The sequence below is a fragment of the Tauraco erythrolophus genome, chromosome 4, assembly GCF_009769465.1.
Source record: "Tauraco erythrolophus isolate bTauEry1 chromosome 4, bTauEry1.pri, whole genome shotgun sequence".
NCBI classification, from domain to species: Eukaryota; Metazoa; Chordata; class Aves; order Musophagiformes; family Musophagidae; genus Tauraco; species Tauraco erythrolophus.
The window spans coordinates 46,973,788-46,994,508 of record NC_141468.1 but is presented as its reverse complement, the minus strand read 5'-3'; the positions used below and the strand labels follow the sequence as shown (position 1 = coordinate 46,994,508).

The 20,721-nt window shown below is 39.7% G+C and overlaps 1 protein-coding gene across 1 annotated transcript in view; it reads right to left on the bottom strand.

Moving 5' to 3' along the window:
* Nucleotides 1-20,721, bottom strand: part of ACSS3 (acyl-CoA synthetase short chain family member 3) — a 93,146-nt gene that overhangs the window by 23,232 nt on the left and 49,193 nt on the right. The gene's annotated exons all lie outside the window — the stretch shown is intronic.

The following is a 20,721-nucleotide window of genomic DNA, read 5'->3' as shown; positions in this document are numbered from 1 at the left end:
ATCTTAGCAATACATCTAACTTCTGACAGATAAGTCTAACACTGGCACCACGTGCCTTTGCCCCTGCACGGAGCCCACAGAAGGCAGGTCTGGAGTTCCCTCTGAAGCGATAATGTAAAATACCTTCTTTAGAGCTTCCAAATGAGATAGCACAAACACCTCCTGTATGCCTACACTTTCCTAATTATTCCCACAGTTAAGCAGCTAGAAATTCCTCCCTTCTCACCTTCCTCTTTTTCTTAAGTACAATTTCACATAACATTTTTATACTACAAGAGTTGCTATTATAGAAAAGGAATAAAAACTCAACCAGTCAAGTCATATAACAGGCAGTCTAAGTTTGAAAAAAAGACCAGCTACTCTTTTCTCTTTCTCTCTAAGAAAAGACCTACACAAAATACTTTTAAACGCTGCTGTAACTCTCAACCACAGAAAATAAAGTGTAGGTGGTTGTAAATATTAGCAGAAATTAAATATGAGACTATTACTTTAAAAACATGGCTTTATCTTTCTGGAGATGTTCCAAGACTCAGGTCACTTGGCCTGGAATTCATAGTCCACACCACTCTTAAGGGTCAGCACAACAAAGCAGGTTTGTTTTCAGCTTTATATTTATATCTGATCAATATGGCCAAAATAATTTTTAGTTCTCTTGTAGAAGGAAGTTACAGTTGTTTTTGCTGGGAATTTTCTCAGCCTCCAGAGCATTCATCTGCCACTTCAGAAGCTGTTAAATGATTACTAAAGTGCTAAAAGAAGCAAGAACAACATGACAGAAATTTGTGGTGGTTTTACTTTAGGTGTTAGAAAGTAGCTGAAAATTAGCATTAACATAGCATGGTTAAGCAAGGGCCTAACTCCAGCTGTGAGACACAGAATGAGAATTATTGACCCTCAATGATACTAAAGACAGGCTAAAAAGTTTGCTTAGTTGTTTCCCCATCTTTCCCTGTTCCTTCTTCTACATAATGCACATTCCCCGCACAATCACAGATCCCGATCTTTTCTTCCAACAAACAGAGCACCCAGGCTACAACTACAGTGGTGACACAGTATCAAAATGATCTAACATACCCCATCCATGATCACACTGAAAGTTGCAAGAAGAGACACACAATTTATTCAACAGTTTGGGAGCTTAATTTCCTGCACAGTGTCTATACTGAAGACTTTTTTCCTCTTTTCCTTGAAACAGAATGAAAAACAGTATTTTTCTTAGAGAATAGTGAATTGAAAAAGGCAGTGGAAGGGACAGCTTCTTTTTTGACTGTGTTAGGAGGAAAAGAACTGGTAGCACAGAGTATATCTTGCTTTACATACTGCATGGCAAGAGCTGGAAAACATACTGTAACAGATGAGGTGAGAAAGGCATTCTCCTACCACCAAAATGTAGTAATTAGGTTTGCTACTGAGAGGTAGGGAACACAGCATCACTGTTAAGCTGGCACACCAGTAAGATTTGCATGAACTGGGAATTGATGAACATTTCTAATCGAGAGCTCTCAATCAAAAAACCCTGAGGGAAGAGGGAGAATCTAAAATTTCTGAAAATTAGTTTGGATTTGCTTGACACACTGATACACTGCTAATTAAAACCATATAAACTAGAAAGGAAACTTCATCATACTAATTTGTCTGTGTTTGTCCCTGCTTTTTGGACAACAGTGAATAAGACTGAATGAAAGTCCACTTACTCCAAACAAGAATCTCAAGTTCTAAAACTTTGTGAATAGGTCTTTATAATTGCTGCTATTTCTTCTATTGTCTTCTCAAGTACCAGTGGATATATCATCTTCATAGTTACCCAGTGCTCTAATCTCTAGGCCGTACATTCTGTTCCCACAGGTCGAGAAGAATTTTTTTATATACATGAAAAAAATATGGGGTTTTGGTGCTTGGACCAGTTATTAATTCCAAGGGGGAATTCCAAAAGCATCTGCTCTTTGTGTTAGGTTAACAGTTCCTGAATGCTAAGGATTCCCTTACAATGTAGAAGCATGAAGGAGTACTGTCAAAGGATAGCGTGAATCTCTGTGCTGTGCATTTCTTGGGAAATCAATGCATATCTTTTAAACAGGATGCTGGACTGAATATCAATTTCTCAAACCCATCAGAAAACAGCAACCCCCTTCTAGGAGAGCATTTTTAATCACAGAAAAAGTCTGACTTGGAAGTGGAATTCAATCCAAAACCCTGCTGAAAAGAAATCATCACTGTTCAGAAGAATACAGAAAAATAACTACTGATGAGAAATTTTCCTTTCCAATTACATGTAATACAAGTTCTGTGTGGCCCTTTTATATATTTCCAATAAGTGCTTAAGAACCTTTGGTTTGAATTGAGGTTGGTTTCTTTACAATTTAAGTCAGGATCTATACGCAGGTTACAAGACCCAGGTCTGAAAGTTAGAAACAGTTTAAAGGAGGGTAACACTTGTCGAATGGACATTGTATTCCACCTACCCCTTACATCAGGTTTCTGAATCTATAGACACTCTTTACCTGACACTCACTTGTTTACAGTCGCAGATTCTCCAAAATTAATGCACAGTGTCTAGACAGATTCCCCACGCCGAAGTCTTTAGGAGCTTGCATATTTTTCATGTAATGAACAGAACACTAGATCTGTCTTCCAGTCAATCCCTCCTGCAAACATTTAGGTGCTAACCTTCCACTCACTACGCTAGCAATTTAGCTCACCCTTCACCTGTGAAAGGCTTTTCAGGGACAACTGGATCATAAAATCAATTTCCTTTCTGCATAACATCTTATAATGTGACAATGAAACAGCTATTTAGAACAGCAATGTTTAACTCTGGAAGAACAACGTTTCACAACTAGTCTGGTAACTGCATTCAACATCTGCTCTGAGTTATAATGGAATGAATACATATCACTCTGAGAATAATAGAAAGCACTTCACTGAGATTTGGTAGAGAGAGGTAGTGAGAGATCATCTTAAAATCACAGCCATTAGAGTGTCCTGAGTCCCTCCTCATGTTTTCACTTTCAGGATAAGGGCTGATGATTTTGGGCAACCTGGTGTGGTGGAGGGTTTCCCTGCCCATGGCAGGGGGGTTGGAACTAGATGATCTTTGAGGTCCCTTCCAACCCAGACCATTTTATGATTCTATGTAAAGAAATAGCCCTCAAAATTAAAAGATGTGACTTTCTTTGTTTTGTCCCACTCTACATGTAAGCGAAAGATATTTCAATGTTACTGAGCTATACTGGACAGTTAAAGAATAGTCTGATACAAGCATTTTTGTTGCATTTGTGCCTCTGAAAGCAATTCTTGCATTAGAGGAGACATGGCTGGTGCAGAAGCAAAGAACACGCTCTCTTATGAGTACCAAGGAGAGTCTGTAAGGGTATGCCTGATTTTATTTTTCAGAATGCTTCCATCTGCCTGTGTGCCTGGCTTGCAGAAGCTGTGCTCTGTCAAATGATGCAGAGCAACAGCTAGTAAGTTCTGTGCTCAAAATCGTCATGCTCATTCACAGTCAACAGTCAAGTTCAATCAAAATAAACAGTTTTCAAATAACTCAGGGCTTTAAAGATGAAAAATGCCCTGTACCACTTACATTCCTGATACATTATAATTTCTAGACCATGTCTCATGCTCCTCAACATAACAGACTGTCACACTGCTGAAACATTGTATTTTCTGGTAGGAAATATTTAGGGAAAATACACTGCATTCTGACATTAATATTTGAGTTTGGGCTGCACTAAGTGAGTAATGTAAGGCTGTCTGCTTTGAATTTCTTAGGATGCAACGGATAGATACTGGAAGCGTGCAAAAGAGGTGGGAAGCTGTTATGTAGCAGGAGACAAAGAGAAGAAGAAGGAGAGATTGTCATATACTATCACGTTGACAAATGCAATAAATACAATACACTAAATTCCCACTGTGGCAGCATTGTTTCAAGCCATACTGGCAAAGCTGTCATCTTAGTTGAGAAGAATTAAAGGAATTTCTACAGCAGAAGACAGCACAGATAAAATGGAGAGTGGGGGGGGGGGGTCTGTGGAAGAGAGAAAGTTCAGGCAGTGCCCAATAACAAATCTATCCACACAGCAAGAATGCAGCTCTGAAGGACTCCTTGCACATGCTCCCTCCACACGGTGGTAATTTTAATTATGACAGAAAGGGTGGAACAAAAAGTTCAACAAAGTAACCGCAACACACTTTCTAGTATGGCAACAACCACTGGACTTCCAGGAACAGAAAACCACAGTATCAGATGCATTACAGCACTCAAAATCTGTATCACAGCACCCCATACTGCTTCCTTACAATAAACCCAAATCTAACACATCACAAAAATATGTACTGGGAAGGTCTTGAAGATTCAAGGGTCAGATCATCAAGTGTTCATACAGACTTAATTCTCATCATCCTTCAGTATACAACCGTGCAGAGCAAAGAAATCAGTTTCCCAGTCAGCTTTTCATCACTAAAATCCGAGCAAGCTTCCAAGCTTCTGACTACACTAGCAGTAGGTGGCCTCCCTCACAACTTGTGATTCAGCACTGTTAACCCTGAAAAATTCTGTCTAGCTAGCCATGATGCAGCCTGGTAGCCCAACCACCACTTTAGTCTTATGCTTACTGGTCTTGGAAGAGAATTCCAGATAATTGTTTAAGCCTTCATACAGTACAGTTCATCCATGCCTTCAGCAAGGACTCAAAAATATCCACTGTATAATTTTTCCACAAAGTCGTCTTCATTCCTTCTCTGGAAGAGATCTACGTTCTCTGCTCAGCTCCAGGTTGGTACATGAGACATGATGAAGAATTAATGTGCAGACCGACTAGTACACCTGGCTAGTGCTGGGTATTTAACCACAAACAGTCTGATGCTAATTATCCATCAACATTAAAACAGGGAGATGACACCTGGCCACCATTATCCCAGGGCACTAAAGGGCACAGAAGAGAACAGGTTGGATAATCCCAACTTGATGTGCAATGTTGGGCTGTCAGCTGGCAGACTGCCACAGAAGTCCACAGTGCAGCTGCATCCGCAGTGTTAGCATATGTTGATATGCCATGATTTTTACCATCTTCTAAGGGTAAAGGCTAGTGAAAATTACTTTTCAGATCATTGTATCATGAACATCGTATACATAATTGTATCATGAACTTCTCCATCCGTTTTACTCATTTCTTCCTTGTTTTGCTTAGGCTTGTCATCAAATGAAGTAAAATTTAGTGATAGAGCTTACATTTACTGAAATTCTCATCTTCTAATATATTTAGCAGGGTACTGCAGCAAATTATAACAGAAAAGTGAGAGGAGCCAAAAGCAGATAACAATTGAAGAATCCAGTGAACTGTATATTCTTGATTCAGTTTTACCAACTGTCAGAAAGCAAGTGTGATATTAAATCCCATTCACACGTTATGCACAATTAGGTTAGACTAAAGACAATCTGTCAGCCTAAACCATGCAAGGCTTTGCTGGCTAGTAGCGAAACTTCAAAAACTCTTTCATGCGTTGTTTGGTATTTCATTTCATCCCTTATTTCTGAGGAGTATGACAGATGCAGCAGAAAAATTCTTGAACAGTGATGGCAATTATCATTTATTTTTCCTCCATCTGACTGCATTCTTAACTTATTCTTCTTGTGAATTAAGCACATGCAGCATCAACACAATAAATACCAGGTGCATACAGAATGCCAAAATATACTAAATAGCAGGGGTCTATCTTAGCAAAACCCACAAGAAGTATCAAATTTTAGAAAGGCGTGCAAGTTGAGTGATTTGTGATCAAGATTTACATACTTGTCTTGCAAATTGTTTTTCAACTCCTTAAAAACTTAAGTAAAGCTATGGTAAAGAACATGTAGTAAACCAACTGGAAAGAATTTCAGTTAAGACTTTCTTGCTGAAATATTATTTAGAGAGACTATCACATCTAAAGCATGACCTTGTCCCATCAGGCTGCTTACAATTCAGATCACATTCATTTGACAGAAGAACAGAACAATTTGTTGCCTTGAGGTGGGATGGCTGTAAAAACATGTTCGTTCATCCCACTAGTACACTACAAAACAGAGTGTAAAACCTCTGCAAGTTATCTGTAAGCCTCATGCAAAAAAACAGTATTTTTCACCTATTCTTCACATCCAAGTGAAATTAAATTTGAACTTTCTCACTTGGTTAAATTGTATACAGAGCCCTAAAACCCCTCTACTTAACTGCTTAACTTTCTGTACTCAGAAACTGTAATGTAAAAACTTCACTCAGAAAACATGGAAAAGAGATATAAATAGAAAATGAATAAATCCATTTTTTAAAGGGTGACTAACAAAACCAGACAGACCCATTAATTAAACAGACTCTCCAGTACAGATGAATTTGTACAATAGGACTAGTGCGTTGCACAAAAAATTGTTTGGTTTTTTTTTCTGGTTATGACCACTTGCTGTTCAGTAACCACTTCCACTTGAAGTTCTCCTTATTCTCTATGTTCTTTATTATACAGTAGCACCAAGTTTGCTCAATCAACCACAGGGCCATAGACTACAGACATCACAGAAAGTGGTTACTATCTGAAAGACAGCACAGACAATGCTAAAAGGGACAATGATGTGACAGTCATATTCATTTTCATTATCCATTATATGAAGAAGGATGATTTTGTAACTAAAACGCACAGCTGGACACTGCACAGTTGACTTGAGCTAATTTAAATACACATCAGTGACGATAACTGTAAAAAAAAAAGTGTGGTCTCACTATCCTTCTACACCTTGGCTATACATTCCCATCTTCCTTTCTCCCCCATTTTTACACGGAATTGGACTGAACTGGTTCAGATTTTTTTTTTTTTAATTATTATTCTTTCTTTCCACCAGGTTAGTTTTTGCCTCAATCAATGCTCTGACTCTGCTTGCCATGCAGCCACATGCATGATAGGACTGGGCTAAAAGCAGGGGTGCAAAGGCAGTGCCAGAGATGAAGGAGGGATGCTCTTCTCCCTCTTTCACTAGAGGCTTGCACTTATGTACACTTAGAGTGTTCACAAATCACACACCCAGCTACACATCGCCACTGCCAAGCTATTTATCTCAGTATCACAAGTATTTCCTTCCCCGCAATCAGTTTGTCCATTTAGTCTAATTCATGGTTTAGGGTACTACTTTAGATGTTAAATGTCGAATGCAATACAGGTAGTCATTTAAGTGCTTTCATAAGCCAGGCCACTTTCCTGAAATAGAGCTTTAGCGACAAATAGCTTTCTGAAAGCTCATCTAGGTAGTTACTCTAGTGGTTTAACTTTCTATCAGAATCTAACCTGCAGTGGTATGGATGAATGCCTTCCACCTCAGCTGGGACGCTATTTGCAATCTTTAAAAGGGAATACTTGTCCTGATTTAGCCCACATGGCAACTAAGCACCACGCCTCCGCTCACTCACTCCTCCCCTGCAGTGGGATGAGGAGGAGAAAATATAACAAGAGGCTCAAGGGTTGAGACAAGGACAGGGAAGGATCACTCACCAATTATGGCCATGGGCAAAACAAACTAAACTTGGGGAAAAAAAATCAATGTAATTTTTTGCAAAAAAAAAAAAATCAGAGAAGGACAATGAGAAACAAAGCCAGATCTTAAAAACACCTTTCCCCCACCCCTCTCTTCTTCCCAGCTCTATCTCCTCTCTGCCAGCGTCGCAGGGGGACGAGGAATGGGGGTTGCGGTCCATTCATCACACATTGTCTCTGTTACTCCTTCCTCCTTAGGGGGAAGACTCCTCACACTCTCCCCCTGCTCCAGCATGGGGTCTCTCCCACAGGAGACACTCCTCCACAAACTTCTCTGACATGAGTCCTTTGCATGAGCTACAGTTCTTCACAAGCTGCTCCAGTATGGGTCCCTCCCACGGGGTGGAGTCCTTCACCAACAGACTGCTCCAGCACAGGCTTCCCACAGAGTCACAGCCTCCTTTGGGCGCAGCCACCTGCTCCAGTGTGGGTTCTTCCATGGGCTGCGGGTGGATCTCTGCCCCACTGTTAATTCCCATGGACAGCAGAGGGACAGCCTGCCATCTCACCACCAGCTGCAGGGGAATGTCATCTGCAGCACCTGGAGCACCTTCCTCTTGCTTCTTCCTCACGGACCTTAGTGTCTGCAGAGTTGTTTCTCTCACATCCCATTCCTCTCTCCACTCCAGGCCCAACTGGCCAGACAGACTCTGGTGGTCCCAGCAGGACGAGCTCTGCCCAGCCAGTTCTCTGGGAGCAGGACGCTTCGGATCGCTCCAAGCTGCCCCGCCGTGGCTGCCACCCCGGTCACCAGGCACGGGGTGGCAGCCGAGTGCAGACAGCCGCCCGCATCTTCCCACTGTCTCTGTTGCAGGTCTCGCATGGCTCAGGTTTGTTTTTTTTTCCTTAAATATGTCATTCACAGAGGCGCTGATGGGCTCAGCCCTGGCCAGAGGTGGGTCTGACTTGGAGCCAGGGAAGCTTCTAGCAGCTTCTTACAGGGGCCATCCCTGTATCCCCTCCCCTGCTACCAAAACCCCACCACACAAACCCAGCATAATGCTGCATTATATTCAGTGCTGCACCAATTAAAGTATATTCATTTTTAAATAAACAGGCAAGAATTCCCATATTACTATGCACATATGCAGCACTGAGAACGACAGCTTCAAGCTCGTTTACACAATCTAGGAATTATCATGTTAGTATCACCTTGACTGCGGAGCCATATTAATACCTGTACAACAACAGCTGTGTACAGGTAGCCACAAGCAGAGTGTTTCCCTCATTTCTTGTGAATGTACAGAAGCTGGGGGGGCAGGGGGGAAACCACAAAATGAGTTAAAGGTATTTGAAAATCTCAAGTCTGTTTCTTAAAATAAAATCCATTTTGATTATAAAGTAGTATATTTTCCGAAAGTACCTGAATTTCCATGCTTATTCTTAGAATTTAACATCAGAAGAGAAATCAGCAATTCTTTTCTTATTACCATGAATACATTGGACAAGTATTTGGCCTTCACAAGTGTAACAGTTCTATTGCTATATTCACTCCACTCATTTAAAAACAAAATCAGCTCCCAAAACCAATAAAATTCCCCCAAGGCTCCCTTTCACAATCTTATCCAAAGACAGAATGTATTTACAAACTGTGCTGTTTGTGGCATTATACATATACACAAGGCCTTTGAGGATTTCAAAGCACATCTAAATAAAATCTCCAGAATAAATGCACAAAATGTAACTGTATAGAAGCTCTCATTAGCTTAACTAAAGGTTGATGGGCCAGGACAAATATTAAAAACAAAGAAGGAAACAAGTCCAGTTATCATGAACTGGCAAGCTCTGGTCATAACGCACCAGAAGTTTATGCATTTATTTAGTAAGTACAACAGGCTCCTTTGCCTCCAAATGGTAATTTATAATGTACATCTTATATGTTGCCTATAGCAAAATGACAGCCAAGACAATCAGAGGTGAACAGAAAGCTTTATGGTCATATTTTGAAAATGTCAGCTGCCATGTTTAAAGATGCACTAAGTTAGGTAATGCATTGAATTATAATATATTTTCAGACTATAAATAAATTTCTGATTTTTATTTTTCTCCTATTATAGCATCATTAACTGATACATGATGAAATACCAAGAGATAAATGGAGATTATAAAAAGTAATTACACATCTTAGTGCTAACCATTTACCGTTTGCGGTATCTAAATATACTGTATGCACAGTAATACTGCCAAGATTACTACTGTGCAATTCAAGTATTTTTTTCTGTATCAGGGTCTAACATCTTAGAAACTCCTGTTTTCTCTCTTTCTACCTTCACTGGGCAACCTTAAATCTTGCAAAGGATCATTCCTTCCATACACGAGATCCATGCAGCTTACTATCAGCTTTCCCGTTCTCAAATCATCAGGAAAATCATCTACTGTATACTAGTGAGGACTTTATTCTCTGAAAAACAACAAAAAAAACCCAGTAGCCATGCAACAAGAATGAGATCAGCAACCTATAACATCTTCACACACATACAAACTGGAGGTGCTGTCACAGCGTGTCTCCTTCAGGCAGATGAGATTGCACTATTCTTATTTAACACACCCATTCCTAAACATGTCCCTTTTTCTTCATTTGTCTATCCAGTACACACTGAACATTGTTCATGGCTGAGCTCTGTAACTTAAGACTGCTTTACAGTTCTTTTCTTTTTAATCATCTAAACCACATCAATGAAAATTTTTAAAGGAGGAAAACATTTGTAACACCTCAATCATATTAATGCATGTCCCAGCTGCATGTGAAAAGACAATCAGAAAAGATTAAGATTAATAAGCACTGAGAAACTGATGTCAAATGGGAACAGAAAAGCTTAATACATACTTTCTATCAATTCTAAGTTAGAAAACGTCAGTGCAAATGAGACAGAGTGGCAATGGCATAGCTGATAGTGAATTTGTACCAACACCGAGGAGGTGCTGACCAGCAGGAAGAAACGAGTATAGCCAGGAGGAAAAGAGAACCTTCCCAGAAATTTAAACAACAGAGGTTTGTGTTTTGTTTTGTTTTGTTTTTTTACTAGAAGGGCTTACGGACTTGACCATGCCCAAACTGTAATCAATTCCATAAATAAAAATAAAAGGGATCCATCTTTTTTTCGAGCCACAACACTCCTTCCATCTCTGACCCAGGATCATCTTTGCAATGTGGCGCATTTCCCTAAATGCAGAGGAAAACTGAAAGCCATGTGAGATGCACATCTGAAATAACCCTCAAGTGAAACATCTTTGGAGGTGAAAACACACTTCATGAAATGGAGGAGAGTGAACAGCACCAAAGACCACAAGAAAACCATGCAGCTATAATGATTCATTCAAAGTAAAAACACCTTAGAGAACATGTACATAATCCAGACATACATTCTTTCATGTCCAACACACACATAAGCAGTACATAGTAATAAATGAGACATTTCTTTAAAAAAAAAAAAATTCTAAATTTTTCTCAGCTAAGCAGATATAGCCTCCATTTCCGAAGGAGAATCCTCTTCACACGGATTGCACAGAGAAAACTCATGAAAATTCAAGACTGGAAGATGAGTAGAGATGACTGTGAGACTGAAATGCTACAGACGGCAACACAATCAGGGAAGCAATATCACCCATATCACTAAAGCATGCCACAAACCATATAAGACGGAGATGCTAAACCCTTTTAGCACGAGCAGAGACTCAGTATTTTGCCATTAGATTAACAAAGATTACACCAATGAAATGCCCAGTTCTGAGCACCGGCAGTCTTCAACTCTTTAGTCTCTTCTCTATCCACCTGGAAACAGGGTGCTCTGAGTTTTCACAAGAAAGCAATTTTACCATGTTTAAAAGTAAAGCCTGATTTAAGAAACTTCTGTAATTCTAGTGTTCATGTGACTGCCCATATAAAGGCCCAAGTAGTTCATATTATAACGAAACACCTTCAATTAAAAAAAAAAAAAAAGGCAGGGTGGAAGTAGAGTGAGGTTGAGGAGATTTTGTCTCTGTAACTACTGCACGATACTGGGATGCAGACACAGACTGAGGGCTCCAATGTCCCACGTGGAGGAGGGGCACGTTTCCCCACTCTTCCTCCACATCTGAGTGGTAACATTACTGGAATACTGAAACAGAGAGGCACAACTGCTCTTCACAGCTTTAAGAGACTAGATGGCTCCTCCAAAGCAATTTAGCCAAAATTATTTGGCTCACTAGAAAACAAGAGTGTCAAATGCTAAATTAAATCCATGTCACACCTTTAAGTTATGTTAAATTATCATATGATAAAAACTGCAAGAACTATCAATGCCCCAACCTTAAGAGAGAAGCTAACAATCAGGATGAGTTAGGAAGGAGCTCGATTTTGACATAGGTTGACCAGACAGACAAATGAAAAAATACATACAAGTTTTGTTCTTTTTCCTTTCTTTGAAGCTAATGGTAAAGGCCATTGTGCAGAATCAGATAGCCACACACTACTGAAAGGGCAGTCTCTACCTTGGCAATGCACGTGGCCCATAAAAATAAAAAATCTCCTCTCTCTACTCCAGTGAGGACAAGCAAAAACCTATTTGAACTGGATGTCATAACACAGCATTGAAGGAATGATGAGCTACTGTAACTAATGACAGGTGGTCCATATCTGCACAAGTCTGCTAAGTAACAAACAATGGCTGAAAAAATCTTTATGTCCATACCCTTAAAGGACAGAATGCAAGCCTCCAGGTAGAGACACGATAAATCATAGAATCACAGAATGGTTTGGGTTGGAAGGGACCTCAAAGATCATCTAGTTCCAACACCTCTGCCATGGAGAGGGACACCTTCCACTAGATCAGGTTGCTCAAAGCCTCATCCAACTTGGCCTTGAACACTTCCAGTGATGGGACATCCACAACTTCCCTGGGCAACCTGTTCCAGTGCCTCACCACCCTCACAGTGAAGAATTTCTTCCTTATCTCTAATCGAAATCTACTCTCTTTCAGTTTGAACCCATTGCCCCTTGTCCTATCACTATACGCCCTTGCAAAAAGTCCCTCTCTGGCTTCCTTGTAGGTCCCCTTTAGGTACTGGAAAGCTGCTGGAAGGTCTCCCGGAGCCTTCTCTTCTCCAGGCTGAACAGCCCCAACTCTCTCAGTCTGTCCTCATGACCACCATTCTCCGCTTTCTCTACATTAATACTTGTTATACATTCAATTATCCAGAAATTATGCTCAGAGGACTCTATAATTCAGAGTTGCACAGCTGCAGAAGTTTCTACAGAGTAATTCCCCCCTCTGTAGAACTGTTATGCAGAATATCAGCTTCCACTAAAAAAACATGATCCTAGTCTTGACAGAATACATACGTCTTTAGAAAGCATGAACTGCATCTACACTGAGACACCACCTGATAACCTAAACCAGTAGCCTGGGCTTTAGAAGAAATTTTTTTCATCTCTTTCATCTCAGGTCCAGATTCTTGGGCTCCATAACTCCAGAACTTAATTTCTGGAACCCAAAAAAAAAAAAAAAACATTCCAAGAATTGGCACTTTTGCTGTAAATTAAAGAGCCATCCTTTGCTTAGTTTACATTTCCTGCTGCCTCTTGGTCTGAAAGTTTCACAATATTAAGAAATGCATTGGACTGGAATACACCATATTAAGGAATGCACTGGACTGATCTGCTTAGTTTTGAACTGGGCAAAGCAGAAGATGATTGGAGGACAAAATCTGGAATCCAATTGTCAAATGTGGGGAGATGGAGGTCTAGAAAGACAAGGTAAATCACCTAGAGAACAGTTCTGTAGTGGAAACCTGGGAAGATTAGCTAACAGAACTCAGTTGCAAAATCCATCTTTCCGGATACTCACAAGAAGATTCTGCACAACGTTGCCAGGACAACACAATGGAAATTGAAAACTGGGGACCACGTCATGCTGCTTGGAGATGACATGAATAAACTCTTCCCCATAAATGATTGTGTTAGGAAGTTCATTGAAATACATTACAGTGAGTATACTTAACTATGAATCCTATTTTTACACTGAATTTAACAATCCACTTGTTTTGTTTGTATAGTGCTAATAAAAGATCTGTATAACCGTTACTCCTATGTGGAATTACATAATAATAGTATGTCCTAATAAAAATACTACCAACATTGCAGTTGCATGTTTCAGAGGTCAGACACATGAAAGGAACAAGAACAATTTTAAAAGTGATAGAGTATATTAATTAATTGCGCTACAGAATGTGGGAAATTCCTACCAGTAAATTTTATCACACCGGGTCTCAGAGCATCCAAGATCTCATTACAATGTGTGCATACTATAATCTCCTTTTTTAGCAGCCGTAATGTAGCAAGCATTATGTGATTTTTGTCCTAATGCCTGCTCCAGACACTCATTCCTTACTGTATAAGGCAGCTTATTTCCATGAAAACGGAAAACATGCACAATCTTCTCATAGTTCTGCCTGCTAGCAAGTTGACACTCAGGACAAAGCGGATGTCTCCAATTTGAACCTCCTACGCTTGCATGCTCTGTAACTTTGATTCCCATAGTATATGACCAAAACAGTTGTATGGAAACATGTCTTTTGACTGAGATTTTATGCATGTCAAATTTTATGACTGAATTTTCAATTTCAGTGCTGTTTCATCTGAATTTTCCTATACATCCTCAAAGACAGAGTCTCGAAATGTTTCTATTTAGAAATATCGGGAGAAAAAACTCTTTACATCTTATTATGAAAAACAAAAATCTGACTTAACTTTTTTTTTTTAAATGCCAAAAAATACACGGTAGAGTTTCATTTTACTTCTTTTTGCTACAAAATATTAAATAGCTAACATGAAAGCAGTTGAGGATGTTTAACACAAGCTTTCAGAGTCTTCGTGCTTTCACGGCTCATCACATCCTCATGGCTGTTAATTTTTTTCCTCTCCTAGAATTCAAAGCTAGCTCCAAAAGCTAGGTAACCCAAACTCACATTTCTTCATGTATTGAGGCCTCTTCCAAGGACGTGACACAGCAGCTACACCCAAACACTGTTTAGGCTATTTCAAATAGATGTGGCAAGGTACCCTGCAATGTACTTACCCAGAATACTACAACAGAGCTACTGTATCATTTCCTTAAAACATAACTACACTGAGATGGAACAAGGTCCAAAATGTTCATTCCTGTTCCCTTTTGGAGACAATATCACAAAAAATATGTAAACATGACAAGAAAATTTATCTCTGAGCAAGAAAAGCTCTATTTTCTAAACTGAATTTGCAATGGCTTTCTGAATAGCTTGGGGCAAGATACTTGTCTTTCTCAACTTAATGTCTGCAAGAGTGGAATAACTTTACTTACTTCACAGGGCTGTTAAAAGAATTAATTTGCTTGTGTTTGCACAATTACTTTGAAGATAAAAATTGCTATTTAAATGCTAAGTAACATTTTGTAAAAATAAGCAAAAAACACCTGCACAAATCCAAAACAAGATTATCCTCTCTCCAGGTACAGGTGAGCACAGGATCTGAAAGTACTGTTCTTTCATCCATTTCCACGTCTCCAAAGAAAACAGCAACTGCTTATCAGTCCTTACTGCCTCAAATCCTACTTGCCACTCATTGATCCTGTGACATACATTTCACAGCTTGTAAGATGTGCTTACTATACTTGTAACACAAATACAGACATTTAAAATACGCATTATTGATGAAGGCACGTTGAAACAAATCAAAGTTTTAATCTGTCAGGCTTTCCAGGTGGAGCTGCTTTGAAGGTTGCTAATGAAAGCTTTCTTCTGTTTCAAAGTACTGTTTCAACTCACAGTGATTTCATATACTCCATAAATCCTCCAAAGACAAAATGAAAGAAAACTCTATCTACATTTCTTTGTCTATACTCATTTATTTCTAGTTTCAAAACATGGCAGAGGAACCAAGAGTTTTTAAGATACTTAATAAACCTGAAGAAGCAAGTGGTTTACGCTCCCATCTTAGAACACATTTGTCAGCCTTTTGTTTCACTTCACTCACACTCATTTCCATCTCCAAATAATGACTCAGTCACTTCTCGTCTGTACAAAGCTGATCTCTTCCCTCCTTTTCACAGTCATAAACAAGGGAGTAGAAATTACACCATCATACAAGAAACACTAATTACCCAGATACTGGATTGCCCTCCTCCTCCATCTTCTGCTTTAGCCTCAGTTGAAAGAACCAATGACTAAGACTAAGACTGCATAAGTAAGATCTACAGCATTCAGATAAAATTAAGATGCCAACATTTCTCACAGTTTTGCAATGCTCTTCCTTTGGAAGAACGCAGACAAATATCAAATTGGGGAATGAGTAACAATTTGCTAGATTATCAAAGGTCAAAACCATTTTCCCACTTAGAAAAAGTCAGAAGCTTTCAATCTCGGGCATAAGAAAACAGCAATTTATAACTTCAGCTATAATTTAATTACAAAAAAGGTAATTAATAAAACTTAATAGTTTTGTTATTTTGAATTTTGTTATTAAAAAAATCCATTTTAAAAACTTATTAGCTCTACATAAAATAGCTAATTGTCTTGACCTCGTCCTGCTAGAAGTGATCAGGGTTTCTTATTCTGTGCTTTTGGTTGTGATTTTTTTATTTTAGAGATAGTTCAGAAAATTGTTATTTCTGAATTTTTGGGTCCTCTATTCTGTCATCAGTTACTAACCTTTAATATATCTAATATGAATTGAAACAGCCAGTTATCTACTCTGTAAAACATTTCACATTCAGCACCTTACAGCTTTAATCTAATGTACTGACATCCAGTACTACTGGATCGAAAAGGCTTTTCCAGCATGGAAATCCACTTTCTATTTTACCAGGTGACAGACATAGCTGAATGTGACATAACTGCTTGTTTTTTCACAGTTAACAGGATACATTTCGTATTCTGCTAAAAAAAAAAGAGGTGACTGAAGAGCAGAAGGGAAGGCTGCTTTCATCTGCTGCACACCAGGACAAATGAAGCCTTTCAGAAGAAGGAGGACCCACTTCTTCCTCCTGAGCATTTGAGCATGTTAATCTCAAGGAAAGTTCAGGAACACAGGACAGTGTGGAGAGAAGCATTTCTATTTCATCTCACTTACCAGACCTGACCATTCCCTATTTTAAAAGTTACACAAATCTAGTTTATTAGCTTGCATTCTATGAAGCACTTTTCCCTCTGCCTGGGAGGCAAGGAGGGGGTGTTGCACTTTATATTCGAGGAGCTCTGCCTTGTCGGAGGTCAGGTCAGAAGCCAGTTGAGAACATACGGGTGAAGACCAGCAGGCACAGCAACATTCATGCTGTTGTAATCGGAAAGCTGCTGGAAACCTTCTGATCAGGATGAGCCTTCTTCGAACAAATGGAAGAAGTCTCACATTCACACGCCCTTGTGCTGATGGGAGACTTTAACCACTCTGATATCTTCTGGAAGGACAACACAGCAGAGTACAAGCAATCCAGATTTGTGCAGTGCATTGATGGCAACTTCCTGACAAAGGTAATCAAGGAGCCAATAAGGAAACATGCTCTGCTGGACCTCATACTTAAAAACAAGGGAGAAATGGTCAGGAGCAGCCTTAGCTGCAGTGGACATGAGACAGAGTTAAGGATTCTGAAAAGGGGGCACAAGGCAAAAGCAAGACCACAGCCCTGGCTTTCAGGACAGCAGACTCCAATCTCTTCAGAGATCTGCTTAGAAGAATCCTACAGGATACAAAGAGAAGAAGGTTACAGGGGAGCTGGTTGATATTCAAGGATCACTTCCTCCAAGCTCAAGAGAATCCCATCCTGATAAATAGGAAATCAAAAGCTAGAGGACTGAATGGATGAGCAAGGAGCTCCTGACTGAACTCAGACATAAAAAGTAAGTGTACAAGTGTACAAGAGGTGGAAGTAGTGGCAGATGACCTAGAAGGGGTATAAAGATGCCATCCAGTTGTGCAAGGATGGAAAGCCAAGGCTCACCTGAAGTGAAATCCAGCAACGGACATGAAGGGCAACAAGAAAGGATTCTACAAGTACATAAACAGCAAAACAAAGAGTACAGAAAACATGAGTCCGCTGCTGAACAGGATAGGAAATTTGCTGGCAAAGGTCACAGAAAGGCTGAGGTACTGAATGTCTTCTTCACCTCAGTCTTAACCGGTAAGATTGACTTTCAGGATTCCCAGACCCCTGAGACCAGGAGTCTGGAGCAAGGAAGACTTACACTTGGTCGAAAAGGACCAGGTCAGGGAGCACTTAAACTGGACACACATAAGTTCGTGGGGCCTCATGAGTTGTACTCATGAGTGCTGAGGGAGCTGGCTGATGTCATTGGAATGCCACTCTCAATTACCTTACAAGGGTCATGGTGAATGGGAGAAGTTCTTGAAGACTGGAAGAGAGCAAATGTCAGTCCTCTTTTGAAGAAAGGCAAGATGGAACATGGAGGAAACTACATGCTGCTGAGTCTCACCTCAGTCCCTGGGAAGGTGATGAAGCAATTACTGCTAGAGAGCATTTCCAAACACACAAAGGACAAGAAGGTGATCAAGAGTAGCCAGCATGGATTTATCAAAGGGAAATCATGCTTAATCAACCTGATTGCGTTCTACAATGAGATGACTAGCTTTGTGGATGAGGGGAGAGCAGTGGATGTTGTTTACTTCCACCTTAGAAAAGCTTTTCACACTGCCTCCTATAATATTCAAACAGAGAAGCTGACAAAGTATGGGTTAGATAAGAAGACAGCGAGGTAGATTGAGAACTGTCTGAACAGACAGGCCCAGAGGGTTGTGACCAGTGGCACAAAGTCCCATTGGAGGCAAATCACTACCCTAGGGGCTGATAGTGAGGTCAGTACTATTCGATTTCTTCATTAATTACCCGGACAATGGAAAACAGTGTGCCCTCAGGAAGTTTGTAGATGATGTAAAACTAGAAGGAGCGGTTGATATGAGTATGGTGCTATTCAGAGGCATATCGAAAGGCTGGAGAAATAGGTCAACAAGAACTTCATGAAGTTCAACAAAGGGAAGTGCAAAGTCCGGCACCTGGGGAGGAATAACCTCAAATACCACTGCACACTGGGGAGCAGCCAGCTGGAAAGAGAAAGATCTGCAGAGAATGACCTTCGGATCCTGGTGGACAGCAAGATAACCATGAGGCAGCAATGCATCCTCGCAGCAAAGGCAGCCAACTGCCTGGGCTGCAAAAGGAAGAATGTTGTCAGCAGGGGGAGGAAGATGATCCTTCCTCTCTACTCAGCACTAGCGGGGCCAGGTCTGGAGGGGCCAGTTCTGGGTTCTCCAGTACAAGAGATGGAGCTACTGCAGAGAATCCAGTGAACAGCTAGGAAAAGGCACATCTTTTATATGGAGAGAGGCTGAGAGAGCAAGGACTTGTCAGTCTGGAGAAGGCTAAGAGGAGATCTTATCAATGTGTATAAATACTGGATGGGAGGAAATGAAGAAGAGGCAGATAGATTTCTCAGAGGTGCCCACTGACAGGACAAAAGGCAATAGGCACAAACAAAAACAAATTCTCAAATGCCAGCTGATCACACGAAAAAATGTTTTTACTGCAAGGGCGGTCAAACACTGGCACAGGCTGCCCAGAAAGGTTGTGGAATCCCCATCCATAGAGATATTCAAAACTGGACAGACTCCTGGGCAACACTCTCTAGATGACTCTGCTTGAGCAGGGGGGTTGAACTAGATGACCTCAACAGATCCTCATCAACCCCAGTGATTCTGTGATTCTTCCTTTCTTCTTTCTCCTTCTCCTTTGAAATCCACTTCTGTGATAGGAACTCTGACATCGTAAATTTTTTCCTTCAGACTGAATGCCTTACTAACATTCAATAGCATGCATTTCTACAGAAATCGCTTGGAAATAAAAATGGGTCTTCATTCTAATCAAATTATTAAAGGCTCTCAAACACTGTATTTGAAATGGCCTTAGCTCATTAAATTGTGCTACAATTTAATTTAAGAGCACGTCGTGAATACAAAAATCAAGAAATATACTATACTCTGAGCTGGGCTTGTTGTCTTCTTTGAAAAGTCTCTCAAACACAATCTCACCTCTACACACTATGAGTACAATTATGTCCACATGCTTGTTTAAGCTCTCTCACTGTTACCTGAGATACATCTGAATGAATACAGTAACATTAAACTTTTGCACTAAATATAGGTCAAAGCTATAGGCAATTATATATAGATGAGTTTGTGTGTGCACACAGACAGACTAAAACACATGCAAAATTACATGCAGTAAGATGGCTTACTGCTAGTTCAATAGGCAGTCAAATATACCATTTGATCTTTTAATCTTTTTCAGTTAATTGCTCATTCTGCATCACTGAGGCCTGTACTTGCCTACAGACATTAGGATCATAGAGAAGTGAGCAAAACATTAAGTCTTATTCCTCATATTTATCAATTGATTAGCAGATCAAATCAAGATTAAATAAAAACCAGCACTATTATCTTTCAGTACTTTCTCAGTATTTATCTAAGATTGTAAGGCTTTTTAATAAAAATGATGCATTTTAAACCTCAACTGATTTGATTACATAACATATATTATAGAGGAACTAAGGAGTTTTCCACTTTTTATTCTAATCTTATATTTCTGCTATCTAACCCATTACGGGGGAATCAAAATGTTTTTCTCCATATAAAGTGACACCAGAGAAAATTTGCATCTCAAAACAATGACACACAGAAAATAAAAGTAGTATTCCTGGAAGGGAGAGAAGGAGGGAGGAAAGGACAGAACTTTCGTAATACACTTTCTTAGCTTAAACAGCAATAATGTGTGTAAGAAGCAAAATTTAAATCTGATCTTGTACTAGTGAAATTAAAAAATTTATTAATCCATAGTTATAAAGAGATACATTTGATCAAGCCTTAATCCAGAATCCAGCTAGGATTTTTGACAGAGTTACACATTACAAATTGTAACTCTGATTCCTCCATTGCAGTCTAAGTATCTAATCCTCCTCTAGTGAAATAAATGGGAGACATTCCAAAATAATCCATAGAAGTTGGATGACATCCATACAGAATCATACTAAAGATCAAGGAGTCTACTCTGTGCCACAGATTGATTGGTTTTAGCTACACAAAATAAATAAATATATGTGAAAAAAACTTAACTTAAACCTGAAAGCTTCTCAAAATACCAAATTTTC